Source organism: Apodemus sylvaticus, chromosome 12, assembly GCF_947179515.1.
Source record: "Apodemus sylvaticus chromosome 12, mApoSyl1.1, whole genome shotgun sequence".
Lineage (NCBI taxonomy): Eukaryota > Metazoa > Chordata > Mammalia > Rodentia > Muridae > Apodemus > Apodemus sylvaticus.
Window position 1 is genome coordinate 12,252,985 of NC_067483.1, and position 18,989 is coordinate 12,271,973.

The following is an 18,989-nucleotide window of genomic DNA, read 5'->3' on the forward strand; positions in this document are numbered from 1 at the left end:
AGGAGGGTAAATCTGGAGATGGCTATACAACAATTGTATCATTCTCCAAGGGACTATACTGATCTATAAGAGTGTTGTCCTAAATACAGTTTTGAAGAGTAGGAGCTTGAGACAAGAATTCTCAGACTGAGGAATGAGGAAGTACTTCAGTAAATTGCCTCCTTTACAAAAACAAGGATGAAATTTTTTTTCATCCCCAGTCCAGGTTTCAACCAGCATGGTTAAGAGTGATGGTTCCTCCTAATTTTTTTTTTTAATTTGATTTTCATTGAACATGAAAACCATATCAAAGGCAGTGAGATGGTTAGTGGGTAAACACATCTGCTGTCAAGTTTGAAGACCTTAGTTCAACCCTATGACCCACATGTCAGAATAGAACTGGCTGGTGCAAATTTTACTAGGACTTATATTCACAACATGTAGCAAAAGCATACAAACACAAAAATAAAAATAACTATGACAAATATGATGGAGTTTATTTTAAAACTTCTTTGCATACTTGGACATATGATCCCAGTAAAAAATTAATCTTGACCCCCAGTCATATCAATGTATTAATTTAACAGTTTGAACAACCCTAGACAGATATGAATCAGGTGATACGATGTGTAATATGTACTGTCTACTTGGCAGAATTTAGAATCACCTTGAACACTGCTCATTTATCTATATGAGGGAGTTTTAGTATTAGGGTAATTAAAGTGCAAAAACCTACCTTAAATGTGGGGATATGACTACATGGGTTAGAGATCTATACTAGATAAAAAGGAGAAACCGAACTCAACATGGTATCATCATTCTCTTCTTCCTGAACTTAGGAACAATGGCAGCTACTGGATCATATCCAAGAGCCATCCTTTCCATGATGCAATGGACTGTATCTTCTAGGAACTGTAAGAACCTTCTTTAATATATTCTTGCACATCATCTTTTTATAGCATCAAGACAAAAAACTAAGATGAAGAGGGGGGTGATGTGAGAGGGAAATTGAGATAAATATCCCATGCTTTGATCTCCTATCCCATGATTCATGGTATGGTCCACTTACTCAGGACCCCAAGAATGTGTCTGTTGAGTATGTAAATAAAGTGTTGCTTAATGTATTCATCCTTCTGGTATCAATCTTTAAAGTAACATGTAGACACGCTGGATTCTCTCACTATTGTTCTCTGTAAATCATTGGGTGTATACTAGTACAAACACAATTCTGCTGTATCAAAGTTTTGTTAAAAAGTTAGCCTTCACTGAGTGACAGGCATGGCAGCAAGAGAATGAGGGCCCTTGCCATATGATGTTCATAGCCAACCAACAAAGAGATATGAATTTGGTACTTATCTTACCTTTTTCTCTTCCTGGATGTCTGGTACTCAAACCCATGGTACAGTGGCAATCACATTTAGGGTAAGTCTTTCTCTCTTAAACTGACCTAATATATAAAGTACCTCCAGATGCCCACTGATTTGTCTCCAGAGTGATTGAGATGCTATCACATTGACAATCAGTATTATGCTGACTAGAATTCAAGAATGTATACATGACTGAAAAACTAATCTGTGTTCTTGGAGGGAGCAAATCCAGCTCACTTAGGCAGAAATAAATTGGTATTAATTGGCTGACTCTCCAAATCAATGATGGTTTGAAATAAATTGTTACTAGTTTAGAGGGAAAGATGCAGTATTTTGGGACCAGAGTCTTGAGCTCTATCCACAAGAACACTATTTAATCTGAAAGGCAGCTCATTTTGTACATGACCATCAGCAGATTACATCTGATCTCTTTGAGTTTAGCAAAGATAACCTAGAGATAAAACAGAGCACTCATATACACATGCACACACACACATAATGACAGTACTAATAAGTTAAATTTAAAACGTACTTCTCTGTTTCTTCAATGTGAGATGTTAATGAATTATATGTACAATATATGTAGAATAAAGCTAAGTAAGTTTATTTGGCAAAGTGTTTGTCTTGTAAGCATCAGAAACCAAATTAAATCCTTCAGAACTCCTATAAAAACAGGAGGCCTGGGCATGGTGGTGCATAATTTAGTCCAATCACTGGAGGTAGAGAGTTGCAGATCATAGTGCTTAATGGCCAGTCAGCTTAACCTAGTTATTTGGTTCTGCACCAGTGAAAGGCAAAGTAGGTAATACCTAAGGAAAGACACCCAATGTTAGACTCTGGCTTCTGCATGGGCAAGCACACATATAACTGCAGATACTGAATCCAAAGACAGAGACAGAAACAAGGCTAGAGAAGAACTTTAAATCAAGTTGGCTATTGCTATCTAAGATCCACAGATTCCCCAGAAGAAAACACTAAAGTTCTGATAGATATTTCAGGCAACCACAGTAGAGATCATCTGGGAGGTAGAAATATACAGTGTTAGCTAGATAAGTACATCATCAATTCTTACTATCCAACAATACGCATACCATCCCTGGGTGCCTTTTCTCTAGAGTGTAGGGAGCCTTGGCATTTCTCTCAAGCAAAGAAGCTCAGATTTGCCTCTGGGTCTCAGATGGGTACAGATGTGCTGGTACCTAGAAATGCTCAATGTATCTCACATTTCATTTTGCTTATAATAGGAGGTATGGAAATTTTATAAGATGTTCTGTTTTAACAATTGTGAAATATTAAACATTAATATATTATTAAACCCAACTTCAAATTATTGAAAATGTTCTTGATTTTTACCAATGACTTTTTATTTAAGGACTAATCCTCCTATAGGGTTGTCCTTTTATATTTGCCCACCTAACTTCCTCTGTTGGGATGTCAGCTATGAATAAACTCATGAAGGGGCAGTTCTATGTAGGGCACTAATTTACCCATTTGGAGATGAGTATTAGCCAGATATCAAGCCTGTCTGATTCATGAAATAAGAGATCTGAGAAAAATTGGTCACAAACTGAAAAAAACTTAAACTGGGTGAAATGTCCACCAAAGTGACCTTGTCTCTTGATGTGAGATCCTGCTGGATCTGGTCTGTGACCATGCAAGCCAGCTGATGGCCAGAAATATATGTCTGAGGAATTTTAGAGTCACTGAGGTGGGTCAGTTTTAATGGAATCTGAGGTGAAGCCTGAGAGGATGTCCAATAGGAAGAGAAGACCATCTCACCAGAACTTTGGATCCAAAGAAGATACCTGCTTTCTAAAGATCCTCCTGAATCACAGCTTCCCCTCAGGATACCCACACTGTGTCAGTTTGGGTGATCTCACCCTCCTACCATATATATATCCAGATAAGAGATTCTTATCTAAGATGTCCTACAAAGTCAACAGGACATTACATAGATTTATTTGGAATTCCTACACAGCTCAGGATATCAGCACAAATGGCTAAAATTATTATAGCAATAAGCGTAGCTAATATAGTTACCATGGATGTCATCCTTTTGCACTGTTCCTTCCTTTCTATGGGTCCCCATGAGGGGGGAAGCTCAGGTACTTTTGAATGTGATAGTTTAGATATCCTTAGTGATATAGAAGCAGTCTTAAGGAGTTGAGTCAGGAATCAAGAATAGAGCATGTAAGTAATGATCCCAGGAAGGACTTGTGAGCTCAGCCACCCATGAGCCTCTCTGTACCAGTTCATCCTGCCTATATGCCCATCCACACCAACATAGAGTGATAGTCTCTCACACATCAAAAATATGCTTCTTCTTGAGACACTAGGAATCCATTAATTAGAAGACTCATTATTTTGTAGCTTACTGTGATGGAAAATATGATTTCTACTTTTCAGAGTCTAAACTAAGTCAATGGTTCCTCTGACAAACATAGTGCTCTTATGTGTAATACACTTGGATAGTACAGCTTTCGTTACTGCCGTCCAAGATTCTGAGAGAATCTGTCATAGACTTGAACTCAGCAAATAGGCTAGACAGGATGACCAGAGAGCCACATGGACTGATCTCTCTCTCTGCCAACCAGCTTTCTGTTAAATGTCGCTCTTGCCCCGAGACAAGAGAGATCAGAGAGAAGGAGAGAGAGATGATGAGAGAGAGAGAGAGAGAGAGAGAGAGAGAGAGAGAGAGAGAGAGAGAGAGAGAGAGAAAGAAAGAGAGAGAAAGAGAGAGAGAGAGCTTTCAGTGTCATTTTCAAGCCAACCATATTTACATACTTAAAAGTTCAGGATTATATCACATCTGACAAAGCTGACACAGAAATGGATGACTCTTTCAAAGCTGACCCTGAAATGGATGGCTCTTCCAAAAACCACAACATAAAACTTGGGTCACCCTGTGTCCCTTGGTCTGACACACAGGGAGGGCAGGACTATGGAAGGAAAGTGCAAAGACCAGATTTTCCTCTTCAAATGCACAGAGAGCCAAACGTGCAGGAAAATTTATCAATTTTGAAAATCATGTCAAACACTATAGTATTCATAGAGATATCTGTGTCTCCTAATGTCAAGAGGTGGTTCTCTGTGCCTTGTATGTTCCTCTTCTCTAAGCAAGATGACTCAGCTTACCATCTGCAACTACTAGTAGTAAACAGGACTTTCTATTCAGTTTTTTTTTTTTTTTTTTTTTTTTTGTGATTCCTCTTGACTGTCTGTAAGAATTCAGGAAATCATCCTTCTTCTCTAAAGAGTAGAAGTTAATAGATCTCACATTCAATAGCTCTCACATCATAAAGTTCTGGCTAGTTAAAAGCTAAAAAGCAATCATAGAATATTAAGTGAAGACTCTTCACTCAGATTCGCAATTGTCCCCAAATGTTGCACACTCTCTTGGATCTGCGGATCTGTGGGTTAGAGTGGCTGACTGGACTGAGCTTCACATTCAGTAACCAGAGCACCCACACCCCATGATATTTCATTCCAAAAGCACCAGTCTGGCTGGTTTCTTCCTCTCAATGCCCTTGACATTAAGCCTTCAGGGGCGGTCATTATATTCTGCATTTTTTTCTGGTCTCTGTACAGAGGGAATTCTTGCTTCTTGATGTCAAAGTTTGCTTAAACTTGAATCAAATATCCACTGTCTATGATAGCTAAACTTAATTGTCAACGTGATAAGATTTAGCATTTCCTAGGAGACAAATCTCTGGGCATGTCAGGGAGGGAGCTTCTAGTTTATGTTAATTGAATTGGTAGCCATAAGTGTAGATATCTTGATCTCATAGGCTGAGATTATGGAATGAATTTAAAGCACCAAGATGAGCACCTCTTTTCACCTTACTCTACTTTCTACCCATGGATGCAACATGACCAGATTATCCATGCTGTATTTGCTATGCAACTCCACTATGATGGAATGTAATATGGGAATGTGAGGCAAGGTAAGCTGCTTTCATCCCATAATTGTTATAGTATGGAGAATTATAATAAAGATAACAAGTTTTTCAGCATTCTGCTCCATGTTGAGGGATGATTTTTTTTTTCATAATTTCAACAACTAATGTTTTTTTGCTAAGACTGCTTATCCAAAGTCTCAACCATCCTGGCTTTAAAGTCTGCTCTGTACATTATCATTTAATCCAACATGTGGACTTTTCTGACCTGGGAATGTGCCTCAGCTCTAGGTCCTTCAAATTGATCCCACTATCTCATATTGAGAACCTCCTGCTTATCCTTCATAGAAGATTTTCACAGAGCCTATCCAATTATTTTCCCAAAGCTTAATGCCTGAGATGCTCTAGACAAAGTATTGTGTGCTTCCCATTCTAAGTTCCCTGGGAAAAGAAAGTACTTTGGTTACATGTTATAGGCTGCTGTGGAACCCTCCAGGAATGCACAAGGTGGCATGCCATTTAACTTTAGACACATCCAGTAGCTCAAACCTCCAAATTTTGTTTACATCCCAAATGATTTCCCCTTTCCTGGTTGCCCCTTCCCCATATGTCCCATAAGCCCTCTTCTCTCCACCCATTCTTCAATCACCTCCCTCCATTTTCTCTGTCCTGGTACTCCCCTACAATGCTAGATCAAGCCTTTCCAGGATCAGGGCCCTCCCTCTCCTTACTTCTTAATGGGAGTCATTTATATGCTAATTTTTTCTTGGGTATTCAGAGCTTCTGGGATAATTAATATCCACTTATCAGTGATCTTAGCCATTCTGACTGGTGTGAGGTAAAATCTCAGGGATAATTTGATTTCCATTTCCCTAATGACTAATGATGTTGAGGGGCTAGAAAAGGGGAAATCATTTGAAATGTAAATAAATTATATCGAATAAAAAAAAATTAAAAAAAATAAAAAAATAAATAAAGGTGCTTCTTGGCCATCTGAATTTCTTCAGGTGAAAATTCTTTGTTTAACTCTGTACCCCATTTTTTAATAGGATTATTTGGTTCCCTGGGATCTAACTTCTTGAGTTCTTTGTATATATTGGATATTAGTTCTCTATCAGATGTAGGGTTAGTGAAAATCATTTCCCAATTTGTTGGTTGCCATTTTGTCCTTTTGACAGTGTCCTTTGCCTTACAGAAACTTTTTAATTTTATAAGGTCCCATTTGTCAATTCTTGATCTTAGAGCATAAGCTATTGGTGTTCTGTTCAGGAACTTCACCCTGTGTCTATGTCCTCAAAGATTTTCCCCAGTTTCTTTTCTATTAGTTTCTGTGCATCTGGATTTATGTGGAGGTCCTTGATCCACTTAGAGTGGAGCTTAGTACAAGGAGATAAGAATGGCTCAATTAGCATTCTGTATGCTTACCTCCAGTTGAACAAACATCATTTGATGAAAAGGCTATCATTTTTCCACTGGATGTTTTCAGCTTATTTGTCAAAGATCAAGTGACTATAGGTTTGTGGATTCATTTCTGGGTCTTCAATTCTATTCCATTGGTTCACTTGACTGTCATTGTGCCAATACCATGCAGTTATTAACACTATTGTTCTGTAGTATTGCTTGAGGTCTGGGATACTGATTCCCCCAGAAGTTATTGTTGAGAATAGTTTTATCTATCCCAGGTTTTTTTTTTTTTTTTTTTTTTTTGGTTATACCAGATGAATATGAGAATTGCTTTTTCTAACTCTATGAAGAACTGAGTTGGGATTTTGATGGGGATTGTGTTGAATATGTATATTGCTTTTAGCAAGATGCCCATTTTAACTATATTAATCCTGCCAATCAACGAGCATGGAAGATTTTCCCACTTTTTGAGGTCTTTTAAGATTTCCTTCTTCAGAGACCTGAAGTTCTTCTCATACAGATCTTTTATTTGTTTGGTTAGAGTCACATCAAGATACTTTATATTGTTTGTGGCTATTGTGAAGGGTATCATTTCCCTAACTTCTTTCTTAGTCTGCTTATCCTTTGAGTATAGGAAGGCAAGTGATTTACTTAAGTTGATTTTATAACCAGCTACTTTGCTGAAGTTGTTTATCAGCTGTAAGAGGTCTGTAGTGGAGTTTTTGGTCACTTATGGATACTATCAGATCATGTGCAAATAGTGATAAATTGACTTCTTCCTTTCCAATATGTATCACTTTGACCTCCTTATGTTGGCTAATAGCTCTAGCTAGAACTTCAAGTACTATATTGAAAAGAAATGGAGAGAGAGGACAGCCTTCTCTAGTCCCTGATTTTAGTAGGATTGCTTCAAGTTTCTCTTCATTTAGTTTGATGTTGGCTACCAGTTTGCTGTGTATTGCTGTAACTATGTTTAGGTATGGGCTTGAATTTCTGTTCTTTCTGAGACTTTTAGCATGGAAGGATTCTGAATTTTGTCAAATGCTTTTTCAGCATCTAATGAAATGATCGTGCTGGTTTTTTTTTTGTTGTTGTTGGTTTTTTTTTTTTGTTTTGTTTTTGTTTTTGTTTTTTTTTTTGAGTTTCTTTATGTAGTATATTGCATTGATGGGATTCCTTATATTGAACCATCCCTGCATCCCTGGGATGAAGCCTACTTGATCATGGTGATTGATCATTTTGATGTGTTCTTGGATTCAGTTGGCAAGAATTTTAATTAGTATTTTTGCAGCAATATTCATAAGGGAAATTGGCCTGAGGTATCTTTCTTTGTTGGATCTTTGTGTGGTTTTGGTATCAGACTAATTGTGGCTTTGTACAACAAGTTGGGTAGTATTCCTTCTGCTTCTATTTTGTGAAATAGCTTGAAGAGTATTGGTGTTAGGTCTTCTTTGAAGGTCTGATATAATTCTGCACTGAAACCATCTAGTTCCATGCTTTTTTGGTAGGGAGACTTTCTTTGAACCCTTTTATTTCTTTAGGGGTTATGGGACTGTTTATTTGATCTATTTGATCCTGATTTAATTTTGGTGTTTGATATCTGTCTAGGAAACTGTCCATTTCCTTCAGATTCTCCAGTTGTGTTGAGAATAGGCTTTTGAAGTAGGATCTGATGATTTTTTTTTTTTAATTTCCTCAGTTTGTGTTGTTATGTCTCCCTTTTCACTTCTAATTTTGCTAATCTGGATATTGTCTCTGTGCCCTTTGGTTAGTCTGGCTAAGGGTTTATCTATCTTGTTGATTTTCTCAAAGAAGTAGCTTCTGGTTTGTTGATTCTTTGTATGGTTTGCTTTGTTTCTACTTGATTGATTTCAGCATTGAGCTTGATGATTTCCTGTCTACTAATCCTCCTGGGTGAGTTAGATTCTTTTTGTTCCAGAGCTTTTAGGTGTGCCTTTAAGCTGCTAGTGCATGCTCTCTCCATTTTCTTTTTGGAGGCATTCAGGGCTATGAGTTTTCCTCTTTTTTTTTTTGGATGAGCTATTGAATTCATTTTTTTTATTCGATATAATTTTTATTTACATTTCAAATGATTTCCCCTTTTCTAGCCCCCCACTCCCCGAAAGTCCCATAAGCCCCTTTCTCTTCCCCTGTCCTCCCACCCACCCCTTCCCACTTCCCCGTTCTGGTTTTGCCGAATACTGCTTCACTGGGTCTTTCCAGAACAAGGGGCCACTCCTCCTTTCTTCTTGTACCTCATTAGATGTGTGGATTATGTTTTGGGTATTCCAGTTTTCTAGGTTAATATCTACTTATTAGTGAGTGCATACCATGATTCACCTTTTTGTCTGGGTTATCTCATTTAGTATGATATTCTCTAGCTCCATCCATTTGCCTAAGAATTTCATGAATTCATTGTTTCTAATGGGTGAATAGTACTCCATTGTGTAGATATACGACATTTTTTGCATCCACTCTTCTGTTGAGGGATACCTGGGTTCTTTCCAGCATCTAGCAATTATAAATAGGGCTGCTATGAACATAATAGAGCATGTATCCTTATTACATGGTGGGGAATCCTCTGGATATATGCCCAGGAGTGGTATAGCAGGATCTTCTGGAAGTGAGGTGCCCAGTTTTCTGAAGAACTGCCAGACTGATTTCCAGAGTGGTTGTACCAATTTGCAACTCAACCAGCAGTGGAGGAGTGTTCCTCTTTCTCCACACCCTCTTTGAGTTTTCCTCTTAGCACTACTTTCATTGTGTCCCATAGATTTGGGTATGTTGGTCTTCATTTTCATTAAATTCTAAAAAGTCTTTGATTTTGTTCTTTATTTCTTCTTTGACCAAGGTATCATTGAGTAGAGTATTGTTCAGTTTCCATGTGTTTATGGGTTTTCTGTTGTTTTTGTTGCTATTGAAGACCACTTTTACTCCATTGTGATCTGATAGGCGGTATGGGGTTAGTTCGATCTTCTTATATTAGTTGAGGTCTGTCTTGTGACCAATTATATGATTGATTTTGGAGAAGGTACCAAGAGGTGCTGAGAAAAAGATATATTCTTTTGCTTTAGGATGACATGTTCTCTATACATCTGTTAAGTCTAATTGGTCCAAAGCTTCCAAAATTTCACTGTGTCCCTGTTTAGTTTCTGTTTTCCTGATCAGTCCATTGAGGAGAGTGGAGTGTTGAAGTCATCCACAATTATTGTGTTAGGTGCAATGTTTTCTTTGAGCATTAGTAAAGTATGTTTTATGAATGAGGGTGCCTTTGCATTTGGAGCATAGATGTTCAGGATTGAGAGTTCTTATTGGTGTGTTTTTCCTTTGACCAGCAAGAAATGTCCCTCAGTGTCTCTCTTGACTTTAGGTTGAAAGTCAATTTTATCTGATATTAGAGTGGCTATTCTGGCTTGTTTCCTGAGACAATTTTCTTGTAAACTTGTCTTCTAAGCTTTTACTTTAAGTTAGTGTTTCCTGTATGCAGCAAAATGTAGGGTCCTGTTTATGTATCCAGTCTGTTAGTCTATGTCTTTTTATTGGGTAATTCAGTCCATTGATGTTAAGAGATATTAGGGAATAGTGATTACTACTTCCTGTCATTTTTGATATTATTTTTTATATTTGATTGGTTATCTTCTTTTGGGTTTGATGAAAGTAGGGTACTATTTTGAATTTTCCAGGGTGAAGTTTCCCTCCTTGTATTGGTGTTTTCCTTCTATTATCCTCTGTAGTGCTGGTTTGTGGAAATATATTGGGTAATCTTGGTTTTGTCATAGAATATCTTGGTTTCTCCTTCTATGGCGATTGAGTGTTTTGCTGGGTATAATAGTTTTGGCTTGCATTTGTGTTCTCTTAGAGTCTGCATGAGATCTTCCCATGATCTTCTGGCTTTCATAGTCTCTGGTGAGAAGTCTGGTTTGATTCTGATAGGTCTTCCTTTATGTGTTACTTGGCCTTTTTCTCTTACTGCCTTTAATATTCTTTCTTTGTTTAGTACATTTAAGGTTTTGATTATTCTGTGACAGGAGGTATTTCTGTTCTGGTCCAGTCTGTTTGGAGTTCTTTCTATAGGCTTCTTGTCTATTCATGGGTATCTCTCCCTTTAGGTTAGGGAAGTTTTCTTCCAAAATTTTGTTGAAGATATTTGCTGGCTCTTTAAGTTGTAAATCTTCACTCTCATCTATGCTTATAATCCTTCTCATTATGTCCTGAATTTCCTGGTGTTTTGGGTTACAAGCTTTTTACATTTTTCATTATCTTTGGCTGTTGAATCCATGGTTTCTATGGTATCTTCGGCATCTGAGATTCTTTCTTCCATTTCTTGTATTCTATTGTTGATATTTGCATCTATGGCCCCTGATTTCTTCCAAGGTTTTCTATCTCCAAAGTTGTCTCCCTTTGGGATGTCTTAGTTGTTTTCACTTCTGTTTTTAGATCCTGGATGGTTTGCTCAGTTCATTCACTTGCTTGTTTGTTCTTTCCTGTAATTCTTTAAGAGATTTTTGTGTTTCCTCCTTCATGACCTCTGCCTGTTGACACAAGTTCTCCTGTATTTCTTTAAGTGATTTTTGCTTTTCTTCCGTATTCACTTCTATCTTCTGACTCATATTCTCCTGGATTTGTTCAAATGATTTTTCTGTTTCCCTTGTAAGGGCTTCTAACTTTTGATCCATTTTCTCCTGTATTTCTTTAAGACATTTATTTATGTCCTTCTTTTGTTCCTCTAACAACATCATGACCAGTGACTTTAAATCCAAATCTTGTATTTCTGGTGTGTTGGGGTATCCCGGACTTGCTGTTGTTGGAGAACATGGTTTAGATGCTATCATATTGTCTTGATTTCTGTTGGTAATTTTCCTACATTTTCCTTTTGCCATCTAGTTTTCTCTGGTGTTAGTTTGTCCTGTTGTCACTGGCTGGTGCTTGAACCTCCTGTGAACCTGTAAGGCTATTTCCACACCACTGGATAACTGGGTTTCTCCTGGCACCGATTGCTGATATGCTGCCCCTTTCTTGTGTACTATTGGAGCCCTGGTGTGTCCTGCCCCAATCAATGTTATAATTGGGTTGTCTCTGTGGCATGGAGATGGTGTTGTCCGTCTGCTCTGTCAGGGAGTGAAGATGGCAGTGGAGATCCCTCAGGGCACTGGACCAACACCTGGCTGGCACACAGACAAACCGCTGCTCTGCCCAGGTCCTGGAAGTAGGCAGCAGCCAGCAGCTCAGCAGTCTGCCTCCCCAGAATTCCTAGACTTGGGATATCTCAGTATCTGGGGTCACCTGTCCTGTCTGATGGGGGGTCTAAGATGACAGCTGCCAACTACTCTGTTTGGCACAGGACCTGTGTCTGGTTGGCACACAGATGAACCACTGCTCTGTACAGGTGCGGGGCACACACAGCAGCCCCACAGCTCAGTGGTCTGCATCCCCAGAAGTCTTAGATTCAGGATATCTCAGTACCTGGGGTTGCCTGTCCCATCCTACTGGAAGCTAGGATCTCTATCTCTCATAAAGAGGACAAAAGTTTGTTTCCCAGGCTTAATGATAGTTGATTAACAACTACATCTTGCAACTCTAGTTCCAGGGAATAAGATTCTTTCTTCTGGCCTCTGTGGATAACTACACACACAAACACACACACAAACACACACACACACACACACACACACACACACACACACACACACACACGCAGACAAACACACACAATTCACTGAAGACTTATACCCCAGACTAAAATAGTATGCAAACACTAAGAATGTTTTATTTTGCAGAAGTCCAACATGCTGGGTTCTCTTATTACCAGAATATAGAGACATACAAGGGAACTTGCTGGCCTGATTTAAAACACATTTAGGGAAGTCCAGGGTAGATGACCTCTATGTTAATCTGTTGGGCCCATCTCTATAGAGATTACATTACTGGGGTACAGGGAATGGAAATTTTCTACTTCTACTTGAGATTCTTTCCCCAAATGTTATTTTCTCTTGCCTTTGTCACTATCTCTTCAACGTAAATTTTGTGAGTGTTCATATATGTATGTATGTATATATGTATGTATGTATGTATGTATGTATGTATGTACATGAATGTGTAGGTATGTGGGACAGACATTAACTTCAGGTTTCATTTTTCAGGCATCATTCACCTTGTTTGGAGAATAGAGCCTCTCATTGGACTGGAATTTACCAAGCTAGCTCTGGGCTAGGCTGGTTATCCAGTGAGACACAGGGATTCACCTATCTCTGCTTTATCAGTACTGTGATTAGAAGCACACATCATCATGCTTGGCACTTTATGTGATTTCTAGGATTTGGACTTGGGTTCCTGCACTGTGTTGCTAGAAATTTATAGACTAAGCTTTCTTTAGACCCACGGGGTATTTTTTGCTATTTATTCTTTCATCTATGCCCCTCATAACAGTGCAACCTGGGCTATGGCAAATACCCAAGGGAATTGATTAGAAGCATAAACCTAACAAAAGTGGCCTAGAATTTCTGGACAACTGATCCACAGGAATCTAAAGAGCTTTATTGATTGTCTCAGAGTAAGTGATGCTGTCTGTCCCTACCTTCACAGGAATGGATACACTTGAAAAAAATGAGTAAAAATAAGATCAAAAACATATATGTATATGTGTATGTGTATGTATATATGTATATATACACACACACACACATACACACACACAAACAAATTGCTCTTGCAATCTGTACCTTCCTCTTCAGAAAGCTAGTTCTACTGCCTTATTTATTTTTTGTTGGGTCCCAGCTTCCCATTACCTTTAGTCTATTTCAAGGAATGTTCAGAATTTATGTGATTTTGTAGAGTATGGCAGAGTTGATGCTGGATGCCTTGTCTAGGACTCTTCACTATATATTCAGAAATATTGCTTTCATTGAATCCAGAGTTCATTGATCTAGATATTAAAAGAGGAAGGTGCAAATTTTAAGAGCAGAAATATTTTGCAGTCATCATACTATACTTGTCCACAAGAAGTTCCTTAATAAGATACTCAGCGTAGAAGCTGTGGGCTCTAGCAAATTAGCCAAAAGTCATTTCTAAGAAAGTTAATTCTCCAAAACACAGATTGTTGAATGACTAATACACCAAATAACCAACACAACCAAAAATCCCATGTAAGTCTCTTACAACTAGTTCCAGCAGTGGAGAAATTTGAAAATAAAGATGAAGAAAAGAAAATTAGTTTAATGATAGAGCTACATTAATGGCTAATTTATTTATATGTGGGAGTAAACATTTGTGTGCAGATGATAAGAAAACTTGTGAGTGTCAGTTTCTCCTCTTTCCATATAAATCTTGGGTGAGTTATAAAATTAGATTGTCACCTCCACAGTCTGAGCCATCTCACAAGTTCTTCAACTAATATTTTCATATCAACTCACTCTTACAGCAACTGGCCATAATAGGGAAAAAAAAACAGGAACTAGTATTAAACATTTTGGCAGAGCAAAAGATATTATCATGGGAATTAAGATACATACATAATATATGGTCATCCTTCAGCTGCAGAAAGACCGCAACAGGTCTACGAGTTCCATGTGGGGTTTATTGAGGGAGAGGAGGGCAAAGGTGGCAGTGAAAAGAGAAGGGGAAAGGGAAGGGAGAGAGAGAGAGAGAGAGAGAGGGAGAGAGAGAGAGAGAGAGAGAGAGAGAGAGAGAGAGAGAGAGAGAGAGAGAGAGAGAGAGAGAGATGGGGACAGCTGATGGTGAAAAGGAAATTAGTATATTGTATCTCTGAAGCTGCTTTTTGCTGTCTAGGGGCATCATCAATTTTGGGGTGTAGCTGACTTTCACCTTCAGGGTCCACTTGGTAAACATTCACATCAGGTTCCTATGGGTACAGCAGCTCTTCTAAGGATAGTGGATGGTAATCCTGTAAAAGGAACTGTTTAATAGCTTGCTTAGAATTGAACAAAACCATCCAGGATCTAAAGATGGAGGTAGAAACAATAATGAAATCACAAAAGGGAAACAACTCTGGACACAGAAAACCTAGGAAAGAAGTCAGGAGTGATGGACCCAAGCATCAACAGCAGAATACAAGTGATAGAAGAGAGAATCTCAGATGCAGAAGATACCATAGAAAACATTGATATAACAGTCAAAGAAAATGCAAAATGGAAAAAGCCCCTGACCCAAAATATCCAGGAAGTCCAGGAAAAATTAGACCAAACCTAAGGATTATATGTATAGAAGTGAGTGAAGCTTTATAACTTAAAGGGACAGTAAATGTCTTTAAGTTATAAAGCTTCACTCACTTAAAGGGCCAGTTAATGTCTTTAATAAAATTATAGAAAAAAAAATTTTCCTTAGCCTAAAGAAAGAGATGCCCATGAGAATACAAGAAGCCTTCAGAACTCCAAATAGATTTGACCTTAAAAGAAATTCCACCCATCACATAATAATGAAAACACCAAGTGTATTAAGAATGAAAGAATATTAAAAGCTGTAAGGGAAAAAGATCAAGTAATATATAAAGGTAGACATATCAGAATTACACCGGACTTCTCAACAAAAACTATGACAGCCAGAAGAGCCTGGGAAGATGCCATGAAACCCTAAAGAACACAAACACCAACCCAGATTGCTATATCCAGCAAATTTCTCAATTACCATAGATGGAGAATCCAAGGTATTCCATGACAAAAACAAATTTACACAGTATCTTTTCACAAAACATGTCCTTCAAAGGATAATGAATGGGATTGTTTCCTTAGTGTAGTGGTTATCAAGTTCACCTCACCCAAAAGATAATGAATGAAAAAACACCAAAAAAAGTAGGGAAACTACGCACTAGAAAAAGCAAGAAAACATTCTTCTTTCAACAAATCGCAAAGAAGATAGCCACACAAACATAAAAATTACATCACAAATATCAGGAAGCAACAATCAATATTCCTTTATATCCCTTAATGTCAACGGACTCAATTCCCCAATAAAAAGACATAGACTAACAGACTGGATTCATAAACAAGACCCAATATTTTGCTGCATAGAGGAAATGTATCTCAGTGTCAAGGACAAACACTAACTCAGAGTAAAAGGCTACAAAATAGTTTTCCAAGTCAGTGGTCCCAGGAAACAAGCTGAAGTAGACATTGTAATATCTGATAAAATAGACGTCCAACAAAAAGTCATTCAAAAAGACACAGAAGGATATTTTATACTAACCAAAGGAATAATCTACTAGAAATAACTCTCAAATCAGAACATTTATGCTCCAAATACAAGGGTACCCTCATTCATAAAGGAAACTTTACTAAAGCTTAAAGCACACATTACACCCTATACAATAATAATTCAACACCCTACTCTCCTCAATGGACACATTGGGGAAATACAAAGTAAACAGAGACACATTGAAATTAATTGAAGTTTGAGACCAAATGGATTTAATAGATATCTATAGGACATTTCATCCTAAATCAAAATAAAATACTGTCTTCTCAGCACCTCATGGTAGCTTCTCCCAAACTGACCATGTAATTGGTCACAAAAGAGACCTCATCAGATATAAGAAGATCAAACTACTTCCATGCCTCCTATCCAATCACTATGGAGTAAGATTGGTATACAATAGCAACAAAACCAAAAGAAGGCCCACATGCACTTGGAAGCTGAACAATGCTCTACTCAATGATACCTTGGTTAGGAAGAAATAAGGAAAAAAATCAAAATCATTTTAGAATTTAATGAAAAATGAAGGCACAACATACCCAAATTTATGGGACACAATGAAAGCAATGCTAAGAGGAAAAGTCATAGCTCTGAGTGCCTCAAAAAAGAGACTGGAGAGTATAACTAGCAGCTTAATACCATACCATCAAGCATAAGAACAGAAAGAAGCTAATATACACAAGAGGAGTAGAAGGCAGGAAATCATCAAATTCAGAGCTGAAATAACCATGTGAAAACAAAAAGAACTATAGAACGAATCAACAAAACCAGGAGCTGGCTCTTTGAGAAAATTGGGAAGATAGATAAGCCCTTAGCCAGACTAACTAGAGGGCTCAGAGACAGTAGTATCCAAATTAACATAATCAGATATGAAAAAGGAGAAATAACAACAGAAACTGAGGAAATTAAAAAAATTATCAGATCCTATTACAAAAGTCTATACTCAAAACAACTGGAAAATCTGGATGAAATGTACAGTTTCCTCGACAGATACCAACTACCAAAGTTTAATCAGGAATCAGATAGACCATCAAAATGGATCCATAACCCCTAAAGAAATAGAAGTGGTCATAGACAGTCTCCCAACCAAACAACAACAACAAACAAACAAAAACAAACAAACAAAAAATACCACAGGACCAGATAGTTTTACTGCAGAATTCTATCAGACCTTCAAAGAAGACCTAACACCAATACTCTTCCAACTATTCCACAAAATATAAACAGAAGGAACACTATGCAACTTGTTCTGTGAAGCTACAACTGTGATACCAAAACCACACAAACATCCAACAAAGAAAGAGTACTTTAGACCAAATTTCCTCATGAATATCAATGCAAAAATACTCAATAAAATTCTTCCTAACCGAATCCAACAACACATCAAAACTATCATTTACCATGATCAAGTAGGATTCAACTCATGGATGCAGGAATGGTTCAATATAAAGAAATCCTGCAATGTCATCTACTACATAAACAAACTCAAAGAAAAAAAAAACTACATCGTCATTTCATTAGATGGTGAAAAAGTATTTGAAAAAATTCAGTGTCCTTTCATGTTAAAGGTCTTGGAAATAACATGGATTCATGGCTAATACTTAAACATAATAAAAGCAATATGCAGCAAACCAGTAGCCAACATCAAATTAAGTGGAGAGAAACTTGAAGCAATTCTACTAAAATCAGGGACTAGACTAGGCTACCGCTACCCTCTCTTTCCATATTTGTTCAATATAGTATGTGAAGCTCTAGCTAGAGCAAATAGACAGCAAAAAGAGGTCAAAGGAACACAAATTTGAAAGGAAGACGTCAAATTACCCCTATTTGCAGACAATATGATACTATACTTAAGTGACCCAAAAAACTTCACCAGAGAATTCCTACAGCTGATTAACAACTTCAGCAAAGTGACTGGATATAAAATTGACTCAAGCTAATCAGTAACCTTTATATACTCAAAGGATAAACAAGCTGAGAAAGAAACTAAGGAAATTACACCCTTCACAATAGCCACACACAATATAAAGTAAATTGGCATGACTCTAACCAAGTAAGTGAAAAATCTGTATGACAGCAACTTCAAGCCTTTGAAATAAGGAATCTAAGAAGACCTCAGAAGATCAAAAAATCTTCCATGCTCCTGGATTGGCAGGATTAATATAGTAAAAATGGCCATCTTGCCAAAATCAATATATAGATTCATTACAATCTCCATCAAAATCCCAACTCAATTCTTCATAGAATTAGAAAGAACAATTCTCAAATTCATCTGGAATAACAAAAAACCCAATATAGCTAAAACTATTCTCAATAGTAAAAGAACTTCTGTGGCAATCAATATCCCCAACCCCAAGCAGTACTACAGAGCAGTAGTGTTTAAGAACTGCTTGGTATTGGTACAGTGACAGGCAGGTAGATCAATGGAATAGAATTGAAGACCCAGAAACGAACCCACATGCCTACGGTCACTTGATCTTTGACAAAGGAGCTACAAGTATCCAGTGGAAAAAAAGTTAGCTTTTTCAACAAATAGTGCTGGTTCAACAGGAGGACAACATGCAGAAGAATGAAAATCGATGCATTCTTATCACCTTGTACTAAGCTCAAGTACAAGTGGATCAAACACCTCCACATAAAACCAGACACACTGAAACTAATAGAAAAGGAACTGGTGAGGAGCCTTGAGCACATGAGCACAGGAGAAATTTTCCTGAACAGAACACCTATAGCTTATACTTCTAAGATCAAGAATTGACAAATGGGACCTCATAAAATTACAATGTTCTATAAAGCAAAAGACACTGTCAATAGGACAAAGGGAAACCAACAAATTGGGAAAAGATCTTTACCAACCCTACATCTGACAGAGGACTGATATCCAAGATATACTCCAGAGAGTCAAATAACCCTATTAAAAATGGGATTCAGAGCTATACAAAAATTTTCACCTAAGGAATAACAAATGGCTGTGAAGCATCTAAAGAAATGTACAACATCATTAGTCATCAGGGAACTGCAAATCAAAACAACCCTGAGATTTCACCTGACACCAGTCAGAATGGCTAAGATCAAAAACTCAGGAGAAAACAGGTGCTGGAGAGGATATGGAGAATGAGGAACACCCCTCCACTACTGG